This window comes from Castor canadensis, chromosome 8, assembly GCF_047511655.1.
Source record: "Castor canadensis chromosome 8, mCasCan1.hap1v2, whole genome shotgun sequence".
Classification (NCBI taxonomy): Eukaryota; Metazoa; Chordata; class Mammalia; order Rodentia; family Castoridae; genus Castor; species Castor canadensis.
In genome coordinates, this window is record NC_133393.1 from 137190765 (window position 1) to 137207008 (window position 16244).

General features: G+C 38.5%; 1 protein-coding gene and 1 non-coding gene across 3 annotated transcripts in view; one reads left to right on the top strand and one right to left on the bottom strand.

Moving 5' to 3' along the window:
- Nucleotides 1-1865: 1865 nt before the first annotated feature.
- Scyl2 (SCY1 like pseudokinase 2) overlaps nt 1866-16244 on the top strand; it is a 63911-nt gene continuing 49532 nt past the window's right edge. Inside the window, exon 1 of one of the 2 annotated variants that reach the window (XM_074084205.1) lies at nt 1866-2128. The gene's annotated coding sequence lies outside the window, so the exon portion shown is untranslated. Of the gene's footprint in view, nt 2129-2553; nt 2891-16244 lie in introns of those variants that run through there. The other variant, XM_074084206.1, reaches the window with a different exon arrangement.
- LOC141410627 (small nucleolar RNA SNORA51) lies at nt 15522-15648 on the bottom strand. Its single transcript, XR_012435462.1, has one exon. It is a non-coding gene; the product is annotated as a small nucleolar RNA SNORA51 (small nucleolar RNA).

Genomic DNA, 16244 nt, shown 5'->3' on the forward strand with positions numbered 1-16244 from the left:
ATTCACATACCATAAAGTTCATTTATTCTCCTTTCTTTTTTCTTTTTTTGATGGTAGTGGGATCTGAACTCAGGGCTTCACACTTGCTAGGCAGGCACTCTACAGTTTGAGCCATGCCTCCAGCCCCTTTTACTCTGGTAAGTTTGAAGACAAGATCTTGGTTTTTTTGTTCAGGCTAGCCTGGACCAGGATCTTCTTATTTTAGGTTTCCTGCCATAGCTGGAATGATGGGAAGGAGGTTGTGCCACCATGCCCGGATTTTATCTGTTGAGATGGGGTCTCTTGAACTGTTTTGCTTGTGCTGGCCTGGAACCATGATCCTTCTTATCTCAGCCTCCCATGTAGCTAGGATTACAGGCATGAGCCATCCATACTCCACTAAAGTTTGTCTATCTATCTATCTATCTATCTATCTATCTATCTATCTATCTAGGTATCTATATTTTTTCTTGCTACGATGGGGATACACCAAGGGGCACCTGAATGCTAGGCAAGAGCTCAACCATGAACTATACCCCAGTCCAAATTAATCTTTTTTTTTTTTTTTGGTGGTACTGAGCTTGAACTCATGGCCTCATGCTTGCCACTCTGCCAGCCCCTAAATTCATCTTTATAAACCATGCCTTCCAGTGTGGTTTTTTTTGGGGGGTACATTTACAAAGTTGTACAGTTATCACTGTTATCTAACACCAGATCATTTCATTTCTCCTGAAATAAACCCATAGTTAACAGTGACTCCCTATTACCTGCCCCCCAGTAAAATTTTAATTAAAAAAATTCAAAAGTGATAAAGGAATAAGTCGAACGATCTCGAATGTTGTTTCCAGGGATAGAGGTGTGGCTCAATTGGTAAAGTGCAGAAGCTCTGAGTTCAAACCCCAGTCTCACCAAAAAAAAAAAAAAGAAAAGAAAAAAGGGTTTTAAAATGTTTCTAGATATTTTTGAGGGGGAGGGTAAAATTAAAGAATTTAAGCACTCTCCTCCCTTGCCTCTGGAGAACTGTAAAAAATATGCTGGATCTTACGTAAGATGTAAGATATTTATGACAAAATGACATAAATAAAAACCCATCACCATCAAATTCTGTTTTTAATTGAATCTGTCCATCTGTCCGGTCTAGAAATCTTAGCCCCAAACACTGTGGACAGAGTGCAGGCAGCAGAGGTCAGAGGGAGGGTGCAGGGGCTGTGTGTGTGTGTGTGCTGCCTCATGGCTTAGGGGCGGATGGGAGTCCAGGTGTTTTCTGTGGCCAATTTACCCCTCTAATTTTCATTAATCCAGTAGGCTAAGCACCGCTTGTTGCTCTGCCCGGGGAACCGCAGTACTGGCATTATCTGGGATTAGTAGAAACGCAGAATACCCAGTCCTACTTCTGAATCAGAATCTGCATTTTAATAAAGTGTCCGGGTGATTTGTATGCCTATTAAAATTAAAGAAGCACTGCTTTCCTGGCCCCTCCAAGGACACTTTAGGAAAGTTACCTGGGATACAGGGTACAGGGTCCCTGGAAAAGCAGGTGGCCCGGAAAGGGGGCAGGGTCAGGACAGGCACGTGGCTCCAGAATGCCGAGGAGCAGAGTCCAAACTAACATCTGCTCCCGTCACCTGTCCCCCTATCTTTATAACACATCTGGCTAAGATCTATAGTGATAGCTGCCCTGCTTTTCCCACAGAAGCCATCTCTAGGGCTGCCGGAACTCGACCTGCTTCTCCCTTGGCCTGGAAGCTCGTTCTGGCTTCGGACTTAGGAACCACGGAATGAAACGTACCAGGATAAGCTTGAGCTTGGGCTCCTCCCGAGGCTCCGTAGCCCCGCCCCTACCTGACTCTCGGGGGCGGAGGGAAACGCGGGCCCCGCCCCTTCCGAACTAGCCGGAAGTGACGTCATGCCGGCCAGCAGGTCTCTCAGTCTTCTTCCCCCTCCCGAACTCTTCCTCTCTAGTCCCTTTCCTCCCTTCCCTCTTTCCTCCTCCCGCTCCAGTCTTTGCGGCCACGGGGATGGCGGAGGCTATGGAGTAAGCGGACTGCAGAGGGCAGGTGCGGAGGCTAAGCAGCAACAGCCTGGAGGCATTTAGGGGGGCGGGGGGAACGAGCCCCAGCACCGCCCCTCCCGGGAGGAGATCCGAGAGGTAAGTGACGGACCACGGGCACCGGCGACTTTCCTGCGTGGCCGCGCTGTCGCCTGCCTCAAGGCCGGCCAGGGGGGTTAGGGAAGGACCCTCGCGCGGGGTAGGCCTCCCGGGGCCACCCAGGCTGGCGACTGTTGCCTGGTGACGGAGCTGCGGCCGGCCGGTGGGCGTCCGCGGGAAGCCGGGCCGGGCGAGCGGATCCGAGAGGGCGGAGTACCCCAGAGAGGCCTCGCGGCTACGGGAGACTCCGGACCGGGGTCGGCGGCCGGGTGTAGAGCCCTGCGCCGTCGCGGAAGCTCGGGTTTCCGTGGTATAGAGAGAGCTCGGTATCCTTTTGGGAAATTGGACACTACTCCCGGACGGGGTGAGACCGCTCCCCTCGGTTCTGAGGTCTGGCTCTTGTAACCTGGGTCACCATCCAGGACCGTCCCTCCCCTCCCGGTGTCTTGCTCTGACTGTAGTTATAGTTTTTGAGTCGAAGGTTATTGTGTGTGAGGTGGGTGGGGCAAGTGTTTTGTTTAGTACTAAAATCCCCATCGGTGGCTCCCGTCCTCTTGTTTTTCTAAGCAGCAGAAAAAGGATGAAGCTTAGACCGATAAAGAGTGCAGAAACTTCTTGGGATTCGACTGAGCACATAGCTGTGATCAGTAATTATAAGGACACCAGTGTTATCAAATCTACCTTTCTTAACAGGCTTGGTGACACTCCAGACTCAAGTGATTTAAAAGTGCTATATGCCAGTAGTCCAGTGGTGACTCAGTTGTAAGTTGCCAACCCGATTTTTTTTTTGCATGTCAAGTCCAGTAATTATTTGTAGGATGACACTTTAAAAACTGTATTCTATGAGTAAATTTTCAAAGTAGCACATCTCAGCTGTGAAAAATTAATATTTTAAAAAAATGCTTCAAACCATCCAGTCATTATAAAACCTGTTCATCTGATCATGTTATGGTGATGGCTTGAAATTCAGGTGCTTAATGGTCCTTTATGGACTTTACAAATTTCCCCCCACCATCTTAAATGAAGCTTGGAAGAGAGGGGGATTGTGTAAAGGACAGGAACCCAGTGGAAGATAGGGGCCTTCATATGTTCATATCTATTTTACTCACATGCAGAAACCAATTCTTTTGTCTCTTAAGAGCCATAAGCAATCAACAGAATAAATAAATGTTTGATACAGTGGAACATTTCTGTGCAAATCAAGCTATAGTTTGGAATAACAACTCATACTTACATACTTGAAGTTCATGACAGACTCTCTCAAGAAAAAAATAGATCCTCTTACTGTTTCCATAGCTTTCTATAGGAGTTGAAATTCAACAGTTCCTCTCTCACTGGAGAGAGCTCCTCTCAGTTGGAGTTCTATTGGTTTTGCAACTTGAATATCACTTGAATCTGTCTGAATCTGTCTACTCTTCATCTTCAACACTAGTGTTTTACTTCCAGCCACTATCATCTCATCTGTACTGCCTTATTAGTCTCACTGTTATTATCTACCTGCATCTACTGTGACCTCCTCTGTAGTTTTCAACACTAGACTGAGTGGCTTTTTCCAAATATGGATCTTATAACATTATCACCATGTGTAAAATTCTTAGTGGCTTCTCATTACTTTTAGGATAAATGGAAATCTTTAATATGCCCTATAAATGCCTTCTGATTGCCCTTTTAATTTCATGTATACAGTGCTTTCTGACATTCCCTTTCTCTGCTGGCCACTGTGTTCATCTTTTTGTTCTGCTTTAGGGGCATGACTTTTGATTATACTTCCTGGAAATCTACAAGACTCTGGAAATGCTCCTCTTTCCCTACCATTTTCTTTCAGCCCACTTCAGGGCAGACTTTTCTTGATTAGGGAGAGATGCTCCTGATTATATCTTCCCAAGACACCATTGTAGGATTGCCATATTTATTATATTTAATAAATTAGTGAGATGGTCTTCATCTCCTGATACTGTGTAAATGCTTAATAAATGTTTATTAAATGGAAAAATTCATTGAATGTTTATCAAATTTGCCAGGAATTGTACTAAACATTCTACATGTATCTTCATCTTTAATCCTTGCAAGAGTCCTGAGGTTTGGATGGCTTTTCCCCCTTTTTGTAGATTAGAAATTATGTTAGGAAGGCCTTTTGGTGGTCACAGGTTTAGTGAGTGTTAGAATTGGCATTTGAAGTCAGGTTTCCTGGTACTGAAGATTATGTACTCAACCATGTAACACTTAATTCTCCTACATTGCTGCACATCAGAATCACCTGGAGAAGTTGTTCAAGTTACACATGCCAAAACTGCACCTTTATAGACTCTGATTCTGAGTATTTGTAATAGTACATAAGCATCTATATGATTTAACAAGTTATCCAGGTTATTGAAATTTCAGCAGTTTGAAAACCTTTGTCTTAGACAGTACTTAAGTGTCTTATGAATTTGTTTTCATATATTGTGCTACACTGTATGTCCGATTTCATAGTTTCTTAAATCAAGAACTGTAGACCTCCTGAAATGACTTTAGTGATCATTTAGTCTAATTTCCTACCCAATTATTCCTTTCTCCCCTTCCCTAGCTGAAGGGGCTGAATAGTGAGAAACTGCCATTTCATGGTTCTGATTTTCCTTTTTTTAACAATTACAGTAATTTCAAGAATCTGATTAAATTCTTATAGAAACTATATGTCACATAGGCTGGATATGCCTTTAAAAAACTTGAATATAAGACTACGGGCATGGCTCAAGTGAAGCACAAGGCCTTGAGTTCAAGCCAAGCCCCAGAAGCACCCCAAGAAAACCACCACAAAAACAGAAACAAAAAAACCTTGAATGTAATATCTTTTCAGCTTTTACTTATTGTCCAAGTTATTAATTTTTTTTTTCTGTGTGTGTGTGTGTGGTGCTGGGGATTGAATGCAGGGCCTCATGTTTGAGGAGGCACGTGTTCTACCATTAAGGCACATCCCCAACCCTCAAGTTAACTAATTAAACATCTTTTGCCTTATAAGATCTTATATTGCTTTTAAAATCTTATTGTACAATGGTCTTAAGTTTGTAACCAATGATCAAAACTGATTTTTTTTTTGTTTCTCCCACTGCACTTTGCATTGTGTCTTTTCAATTGTAAGTAGGTACTCCGTAATTTGTATGAGTGTATGTCATTGTATATAGCTAAGTCTTTTTTGCTTTTTGTTTTTAAAATCAGTCTTGTCTTCTATAAGTAAGCTGTTTGTCTCAACAGATAAAAATTAGATACTTTGTGTAGCTGTAAAGAAAATGATTATATTTAGCTAGTTTAATCTTTGTTCCGAATAAGATTAAACAACTTCTGTTTAGACCAAAGAATGATTTAAACTGTTTTTTAAAAGCTTCTAGTAATTTCTGAGTGCTCCCACAGAAGAACCATGTATTTCTAGAATATATCTCAACATCTTCCTTCTTTAGATGTAAAAAGATAAACACAACATATAGGAGTATTGGTAGAACATTTTTTTTGCCCAGATTTTGAGAAAATTATTTAATATATGTAAATCTGATTCTTAGAACTAAAAACTTTATTTTATGAATACTTAACCATACCAATGATTGTATTAGTGGTATTCTTATTTTAGGCATTTACATAGACCCTTATGCCTCTTTAGGGATAAAACAAACTTTTAAGCTCATCTTCTACTTACTCATATTATTCTTTTTCTCTGTAGTCAGTGTGTATTATTTTGTGCTTATTGACAGTATTCTTTCCTAGATGCCATAAAACTGGACATTATTAAATATAATTTTATTGTCAGATGTAATTAATGTAGCACTGCCTTGTAATATTTAAAAAAATAGAAGATAATTCTTTTTAATATTTTATTTTTGGAGAAGTAAGGGGCTCTTTGCAGTTGTGTTATTTGAAATCTCAAGAAGTTTTTTTTTTTTTTTTTTTTTTTAGTATAAATGTAACTTAACCTATTATGTTTTTGTTGTATGTAAGTTCATGAACAGGCAGAACTAAAAGAATTACCAGTTTTTGCAGTTACCTGCCATTGGGCGTCAGATGCTCCAATACTCCACCCACTTTCTGCCAGGTGCATGATAAAATCTAGTATTATAACAGATTCACCTACTGGTTCTACTGAAAGCTAGGTGATTATTGAGATTCAAGAGGGGAAGATGGTTGGATTTTAAGTGAATTCTAAGTGTACAAGAGGAAATAGCTTACATGGATACGCATTTGTGTCATTTATAACTTTGGAAAAATTGACTTATTTGTGTTTCCTTTAATCAAATGAAAATTTGAAAAGCTTCATTTTAAGAAAAGGTATTTGGACTCCAGGTTTCTTACATGTCAAATAGCTATTACTAATGATTCAAAATCTCATTTAAGGTCTAGTGTTATTTTACAGGCTCAATGAGCTCATTCTGTCCTTGGCCTTCTGTTATTCTTAGGATATGCTTATTTTTCTTGCCTTTCCTTGGATGACCTTTTTCAAGGCCAGTCTTTCTTTTTTTTGGGCGGTACTGGGGTTTGAACTCAGGGTCTTAAGGCCACAGTCTTTCTATACTGACATATGGTACCTAAATTTTTACCTCCAGTCTAGACATTTTTTTTTTTGCATATTTTTTTTTCTTCTTCATATGTGCATACAAGGCTTGGGTCATTTCTCCCCCCTGCCCCCACCCCCTCCCTCTCCCCCCCACCCCCTCAATACCCAGCAGAAACTATTTTGCCCTTATTTCTAATTTTGTTGTAGAGAGAGTATAAGCAATAATAGGAAGGAACAAGTGGTTTTTGCTAGTTGAGATAAGGATAGCTATACAGGGCATTGACTCACATTGATTTCCTGCGCGTGGGTGTTACCTTCTAGGTTAATTCTTTTTGGTCTAACCTTTTCTCTAGTTCCTGGTCCCCTTTTCCTATTGGCCTCAGTTGCTTTTAAGGTATCTGCTTTAGTTTCTCTGCGTTAAGGGCAACAAATGCTAGCTAGTTTTTTAGGTGTCTTACCTATCCTCACCCCTCCCTTGTGTGCTCTCACTTTTATCATGTGCTTAAAGTCCAATCCTATTGTTGTGTTTGCCCTTGATCTAATGTCTGCAAATGAGGGAGAACATATGATTTTTGGTCTTTTGGGCCAGGCTAACCTCACTTAGAATGATGTTCTCCAATTCCATCCATTTACCAGCGAATGATAACATTTTGTTCTTCTTCATGGCTGCATAAAATTCCATTGTGTTTACAGATACCACATTTTCTTAATCCATTCGTCAGTGGTGGAGCATCTTGGCTGTTTCCATAACTTGGCTATTGTGAATAGTGCCGCAATAAACATGGGTGTGCAGGTGCCTCTGGAGTAACCTGTGTCTCAGTCTTTTGGGTATATCCCCAAGAGTGGTATTGCTGGATCAAATGGTAGATCAATGTCTAGCTTTTTAAGTAGCCTCCAAATTTTTTTCCAGAGTGGTTGTACTAGTTTACATTCCCACCAACAGTGTAAGAGGGTTCCTTTTTCCCCGCATCCTCGCCAACACCTGTTGTTGGTGGTGTTGCTGATGATAGCTATTCTAACAGGGGTGAGCTGGAATCTTAGCGTGGTTTTAATTTGCATTTCCTTTATTGCTAGAGATGGTGAACATTTTTTCATGTGTTTTTTTGGCCATTTGAATTTCTTCTTTTGAGAAAGTTCTGTTTAGTTCACTTGCCCATTTCTTTATTGGTTCATTAGTTTTGGTAGAATTTAGTGTTTTAAGTTCCCTATATATTCTGGTTATCAGTCCTTTGTCTGATGTATAGTTGGCAAATATTTTCTCCCACTCTGTGGGTGTTCTCTTCAGTTTAGAGACCATTTCTTTTGATGAACAGAAGCTTTTTAGTTTTATGAGGTCCCATTTATCTATGCTATCTCTTAGTTGCTGTGCTGTTGGGGTTTCGTTGAGAAAGTTCTTACCTATACCTACTAATTCCAGAGTATTTCCTACTCTTTTCTGTATCAACTTTAGAGTTTGGGGTCTGATATTAAGATCCTTGATCCATTTTGAGTTAATATTGGTATAGGGTGATATACATGGATCTAGTTTCAGTTTTTTGCAGACTGCTAACCAGTTTTCCCAGCAGTTTTTGTTGAAGAGGCTGCTATTTCTCCATCGTATATTTTTAGCTCCTTTGTCAAAGACAAGTTGGTTATAGTTTTGTGGCTTCATGTCTGGGTACTCTATTCTGTTCCACTGGTCTTCATGTCTGTTTTTGTGCCAGTACCATGCTGTTTTTATTGCTACTGCTTTGTAATATAGTTTGAAGTCAGGTATTGTGATACCTCCAGTGTTGTTCTTTTGACTGTATTGCCTTGGCTATTCGTGGCTTCCTGTGTTTCCATATAAATTTCACGGTAGATTTTTCGATCTCTTTAATGAATGTCATTGGAATTTTGATGGGAATTGCATTAAACATGTAGATTACTTTAGGGAGTATCGACATTTTTACTATGATGATTCTACCAATCCATGAGCATGGGAGATTTCTCCACTTTCTGTAGTCTTCTTCAATCTCTTTCTTCAGAAGTGTATAGTTTTCCTTGTAGAGGTCTTTCACATCTCTTGTTAGGTTTACACCTAGGTATTTGATTTTTTTTGAGGCTATTGTAAATGGAATTATTTTCATGTATTCTTTTTCAGTTTGCTCATTATTAGTGTATAGAAATGCTAATGATTTTTCTATGTTGATTTTATATCCTGCTACCTTGGTATAGCTATTGATGATGTCTCAGTCTAGACATTTTTATCCAAGTTTTAGGACATTTTATCAAAAAATGCACTGTGTATTTCCATATCATTGTCATTCAGGCAACTCAGATTCTACTTATCCAAAATTGAGTTTTTCTTCCCATAAAACAGTTGTCTCCTGTGTCCTGCCTTGGTTAATGGCTTCACTTCCACCCAGACTCTGAAATTGGAGATGGAGGTGAGGAGTGGAATTTTATCTCTTCTCTTTATCTAATTGGTCACTAAGTTCTCTTGGTTTTAAATCGTACTTTTTAAACACCTTTCCTTCATTCTCCTTCCTCACTGCTGTTTCCTTAATTTGGCAACCTCCCCACTTTTAAAATTTAAGGTGTGAAGCATAACATACATTGTGTGACATGGTTTTTATGTAGTTATAAAATAAATACCCATGGCACCTTGCCACCCACCAACTCTTCCTGTCTTCCATGTTTATATTTCCAAGTGTCCTTTATTTTCTTGCTTTGTTTATACTATCTAAATTATATCATCCCTAAACTAAATGTGGAAATTCTCTTCAGTTCTGCCATATTTCATACCACCACCACAAGTATATCTTTTACTCTGCTCAGTGGCTTCTGTTTAAGGCATCTGTTCATGTTTTAAACCCTGTGTGACTTCTCACTGCTTATTGCCTGCCTGTCTTCCTTCCTTCCTTTCCTCCCTCCCTCATTCCCTCCCTCCCTCTTCCCACCTCCCTCCCTTCTCTTCCTTCCATTTCTTTTTTTTGAGAAAGGTTGTATGTAGCCCCCAGTCTGGCCTCAGACTGGTGATCCTTCTATCTCAGCCTCCCGAGTGAGTGCTGGGATTACAGGTGTGCACCATATGCCCAGCTCCTACTCACCTTTAAAAGCATCTCTAACATTACTGTTTTAGGGGAATATTCTTCTGTCCCTCTTCTTTTTGCTCCTATAACACGCTGTACATATATATGCTATAGTATTTTTAGTATTTTGTATGCTAATGCTGTGGTGGTTTTGTCTGTCTCTCCGTTTTTTTTTTCCTTCGGGAAGCAGTATTTATTAGCGTGCTGGCAGTGGCTCAACAGATTCCTATCCAAACGCTGAGCCCTGAGAACAAAGTGGCCTTGCATATACCTTTGCAAGCAGCTTACAGAAGCAAGAAGCAAAGTTTAACCCATATATGGTTGTTTGCATCTCTATTGGCTAGTTCACCCTCAGTGCTATGTGATCTTCCTCATGTACAGATTCTTTTAAGTTTTATCTCCCTGCCATATTGCCCCGCTTCTCTACTACAATTTCTCTAGTGATTAGTCATATTTTCACTTACCTGTTGGCCATTTGTGGTGCATTCATAAAGTGGGGTAATTATTTAGGCATAAAAAGCTAGGTGAGATATAGCTCAGTGATAGAGTGCTTGCTTAATATGTGTGTCTCTCTCCCTCTTAATGGTAGGTCCTTCATAGCTTATTTTCCTTTATCTCCTCCCCAGTTTCTTATATATGGTATCAGGTACATAGTGGGTATTTAATAAAAATTAAATCATCAGGTAAGTTTCCATGTCTATTCCTACTTTGTGCACACCACTGTTCAGATGAGGGGTAGGCATCTTAAGTTTGAATATCAACTCTGAAACTGTTCCTTGATTTCATAATGAAAGTCTTTGTAGCTTTTAGAGCACACCATAATCTTCCCCTTACTTTCTTGGTACATGCTAATTTTTCTGCAGTATTCCCCCCCACCCCCACCTTTTTTTTTTTTTTTTTTTTTTTTGCCTAGCTGAAAAACTTATTTTTGAGCTCATCTTAATGTTCCAGTAACATGACATTCATGTTGATTTATAAAGCTCTGAGTTAAGTCTGAATCTGCCGCCGGACTGAATCCCTGAAGAGCAGAAATGTTTCCATCTGTATTCCCAGTTCATAACAAGGTCCGTGGCTTGTGTTATGGAGCTAGTCAGGCACAGTTAGAGGAATGATTAGGTAGGTTTGTTTTTGGCAGTACTGGGGTTTGAACTCAGAGCCTCACACTTGCAGGCACTCTAACCTTGAGCCACTCTGCCAGCCCATTTTTTGTAGTGTGTTTTTTTGAGATTGGGTCTTGCAAACTATTTGCCTGGGCTGTCTTCAAACCTCGGTCCTCCTGATTGATCTTTAGCTCCTGAGTAAGCTACTCACCGGCACTTGGCTGATTACATAGTTTTTAAGTAGAATTTTGTATCCCTTCACTTCCCCTTCAAAATCAACTGCAGATGTTCATGGAGAACAACTTGGCATAGCAAATAAATGTTTTCATAATGCCAATAGCAACATTTTCTAAATGCTTACAAAAATGCAGATTAAATTAAAAAGGGAAAATGTATCTATTTCCATTTATAGTTTAAATCTTTTAATAGAAGAAAGTAGGTTATATTTCCATAAACATAATTAATGCAGAGTGTTACTTTAGTCCAGTGGTCTTTGAATACTTTTGATTGTGTATCCAATAAATAATTTTGAAAAAGTGTACCCTTTGCATGTTTTTAGGTTGATGGCATCTGAAGTTATTTGTCAAGAAGTTAAATAGTTACAAAGGATCTTATTTCTAGGTTGCTATATATTTTGATTGTGTGTTATTCTATCAAAACAGTGGAGTTTATGTTTATCATTTGAAATAAACATTGTCACAGAGATGTATAGGACCTAAACATTTGTGTGCATATCTGTATTTTACTGGAGATTGAACCTATGCCTTTGAATGTGCTAGGCATATGCGCTACCACTGAGCTCCACTTGAAGCCAGGACCTAAACATTTAACCAAGTGTTGTAAATATCATATTATTGGATCATTCTATTTAAATCCAGTTTGACAGTCTGCCTTTGAATTGGAATTTTAAAGCATTTACACCTAATTTAATTATTGGTTTAATTGGTATAAACTCAGCCATCTTGTAATTCATTTTCTATTTGCCATATTTGTTCTTTGTTCCTTCCTCTTGCTGCTTTCTGTATTTATTCAGTTTACTTTAGGATTCCATTTTGTCACCACTGTTGGCCTTTTATTTTTCTTTAGTACCTTAGTTCTTACTTTATTTTTAACTTATCATAGTATGCCTTCAAACAATCTTGTTTTTTTTTGGCCTTCATTGGCCTTCATTGTTACTATATAGTTTATTTAAACCAAACATGATAATACAGAGAAGAGACTGAGGTGGCAGCTGCCCAGAATCTTTGTGGGTTACAGATGCAAAGTAGCTGAAAATGAGTCTTTGGACCCACACTTCAGTAACAGACAAGTCAGCTGCATAAATACAGAGAACATAAGACACAAGACATTTCACAGCTTTTTGCTTTGCATTTCCATCTTAAACATATGTATGTTACAACTTTACATTTTAAATGTACTACTCCACGTATCTGTGACAATGGCTAAGGATGCAATGGTCCCACCCTGCTGACATAACCAGACTTTGATCTGTAACAGAACATTTCAGTGGGTTCCTAAATAAACCCTTAACACATAACATACAAAAAGACCCTTTTACAAGTCAGATTAATACAATGTTCTTCATGTTTATCAGGAGGAAGAAAGGGAAACAGAAAAATAAGACATTGGAGTAGTTTAAATGTATCATTCCCTTCCTCCAAAGGAAAAAAAATTAATAGAAAAGAGAAAGCAACATCATAACACCCTACACTATTCTGACAGTGCTTAGATGCTTTCATATAATAAATACAGCAGGTAGCAGAGCAAATGTCACAAGTATTGGCTTGCTGTTTATTTCTATGCTTACAAAAAAAAAATATTAAGCTTCTTTGTATGGAATGAATGGTGTTAGTCTGTGGGTGTTGGTCTTCAGTTCCTGCACACCAATGGGGGATTTACGTTCTTGATCCATCCTGTAACAGGCTCCACAGTCAGTTATCTTCATGCTATTTCCCGGGGAGGAGTTCTTGTCTTCTCTTTACTGCAGTAGGGTTCCTGGCTTAGTTACATGCTCATGTGCTCCGGAAGAACATATGAAATATCATCCCATGGATGACGATATAGCCCCTGCTTCAGCCTCTTCTGATCAAGATAGTGCCCAATGAAGCCCATACTCCTTCCCAGCACAAAGATGCCATTGAGAGCTCCATTTCACATGTAATGAAAGAATCTTTAAAACTATATTTCTATTTCTTCCTCTTGTTCTTTGTTTTATCTACTTTTAAACACAGTACATTTTATTATTTTTACTTTAAGTGATCATTTTTAACCATACTATATCATGTGAAGTCTTTTTGTATATCCATATAATTTTTATTTCCAGTGTCCTTTCCTTTTGTAGGTCCAGATTTCCATCTGATAGCTTTTTCTTTCTGTCTGAAGAACTTCCTTTAATATTTCTTACAGAGTTGCCAACAAATTCTCGGGAAGTTTTGTATGTATTCTGAAAATCCTTATTTTACATTGATTTTTTAAAAATTAAGATATATTCATTGTATGGGAGGATTCATTGTGACAATTCCAAATAGGCTTATATTGAACATTGGTTAGATCACCCCCACCATCTCTCTCCCTTGACCACCTTCCTGCTTCACTTAAAGCAATTGTAGGAGGTTTTATTGTTCTATTTTGTATAAGTGTATGAAGCCAATCAACCATATTCCCTCGCCTTAATCTCCTAAATTCATGCTCCCACAAGTGCTTTCCCCTTGCCACTGTACCTATTTCTAAGGTACAGTGTCTTCTGTTTTTAATTTCTAAGTTAATGTTCAAAGGGGTTTTTTGATGTATCCCCTCTGTGAGTATACTTTGGTCAGTTCAACTCTATTACTCTCCCTTGCACCTTCCACGCCCATTATTCAACAGCTTTCAATGCATACTGTTACATCCTCTACCCTCACAGATACTTTGCATTGATTAAAACTTTTTCTCCCCACCCTATAGAATTCTAGGCAAACAGTTTCTTTAGAGCTTTAAAGACCTCATCCTGTTGGTCTCTGGTATGCCTACTTTCTGATGTGAAGTCTGGGGAAATTTTTATTTTCGTTCCTTTGCATTATATATTACCTGTTTTCTTGGAACACTTTTAAGGCTTTTCTCTCAATTACTGTTTTTCAGTTATTTGGTATAATAAGTCTAAGTATGGTCTCCTTTATGGTTATCTTTTCTTACTGGTTACTGAATTTCTTGGACCTCTGTATAGTTTTAATGAAATTGAGAAAATTTTGGACTGTTAATTTTTTAAATACTTTTCCTCCTTTTCTCCCTCATTTTGGGGATCTCTTTATATTGTTCCACAGGTCACTGATATGTTCATCATTTTTTTGGCTTTTTATTCCATCTTCAAGTTACACTAATTTTTATTGCTACACTGTCTAATCTGTTCCTCTGGTCCCCTGAATTTATATGCTATATTTTATTTTTCATGTCTTGATTTTTCACTTGGGTCTTTAAAAAATTTCTTTGCATTGTGTTCATATTTTCCTTTAACTACTTTGGATATATGATAGCTTTTTAATGTCTTTGCTAATTTTGTAAGCTTATCATTTTGTCTGCTTTTATTGACTATTTTTTCACTTGATTTTAAGTCAAATTTTTCATACTCTTTGGCATGTCTAATAATTACTGATTATACATTTAACATTGTAAATGTTACATTGTTTAGTATGTGGTTTTTAGGTCTGTGTCTTCCTTTCATGGGTATTGAGTTTATTTTGTTCTGGTATGCAGTTTAGTAATTTAGGATTAGTTTGGTCGTTTGAGGATGGCTTTTTGTTTGAACAGGTTTATCTTTTTGTTTTCTTTCTTTTTAATTTTTAGACTTGGAGCCTTGATATATTGTTCAGTTGGCCCCAACTTCTGGGCTTAGGTGATCCTCCTGCCTCAGCTCCCTTCATAGCTGGAATTATAGGCATGCACACTATTCTTAGCTAGAGTAGATTTGTCATACAACTAAGGCATGGTCCTCCTAGGGTTTCTGCAAAATGCTTTAGTGATCAGTGGGGCCTCTTCACCCTAGCTGAGGAGCTATTGAGTGATTTGCAGTCTTGTGCAAACTATGAAACTATTTAGCTCACATCTCTCTAGTTGATAGTTGGTCCTTGCCTTGATCTGGTAGTGATTCACATTGCATATGTGTAGATTATAATTTACCAAAGCATGAGGGGGACCATTGTGCTCTTTTTCAGCATAACTACCATCATTTTGAAATTCTAGCCCAGAGTTTGCAGCCACAGCAACATGTCCAAGTTCCCCTAATGATGTTGGAGCTTCTGTTGCTGTTAGAAAACCAGCCCCTTATCTCTTCAGCTCAGCTGGGTGGCTGCTTGGAATTCTGCTCTTTGCTCTGTGGTTTGAAATGTGCCTGTAGGCAGAAAGCTGGGGCAGCCTAGGCTTTACCTTGTTAGTTTTCTTTCTCTCTGAGATTACAGTTTATTGCTGCCTGTTCAATGTCTGAAAACATTTGTTTATTTTGTCCAGTTTTCTAGTTGTTTAAAGTAAAAGGGTAAATTCAGTCTTTGTTCCTTCATCATAGCCAGAAGGTAGAGTAATATTTTTAAATATACAACATAAAACAGATAGGATTAGAAGAAAACTCTTCATGTAACCTCAGAGATACAAATGTTCTGGTTTGAAGAAAGCTTCCTTTAGACAACAGTGTCATCACAATTAGTCTAATTTACCAAATGAGAATAGTTAAGCCTAATGATTGTTTTTTTTTTTTTTTTCTCTTCGCACAATACAGACCAGGCACAGGGCTTGGGCTGAGGTGTAATGGGGCAGGTTTACTTTCCCTCCTCTTTCTATACAGTCAGGGTAAGAATAGCCTGTGATGAGCACCAGGAAGCCTAACAATTGTTAATCATTAAACTGCTGATCATTGTGCTTACTAAGCAATTACTGATTAATTAGTGATCATTAATAGTGCTAAAGTAGCACTATTATTAAATTAATAACAATGCCATATAAAAATTTAAGAATATTTCATGACATTATTCTTATGCAGATTTTGTTGTCCCTTTGCCATCAATGCTTCCCCCCTTATTTTGTTTGTTTGATGTGGGGGTCTTCGTATGTTGTTCGGGTGAGTCTTGAATTCCTGGGCTCAAGTTGTTTCTGCTGACAGCCTCCTGAATAGCTGGTGTATGCCACTGCGCCTGGCAATGCTTTTCTTTTGCAAAATATTCTTAAATGACTTTGTAGTTCAATAGTGTTTATTAAATGGTGAATAAAAATTTTACAAAATACAAATTTATTGCTTAATGTAGCATCGACTCCTTTTAGGTTTTATATTGTTTTTAGTGGGAAATTTTAAGATTTATAGTCTTAAAGATTCATGTTATATAGTGGAGCAATATTCATTCTCTTCCTTCATGTCAGTATAAGTGTGAAGTAATATCTTTTCCTGGTCTGTGAGAACTGATAATTGTGTGGAACAGTTTGGT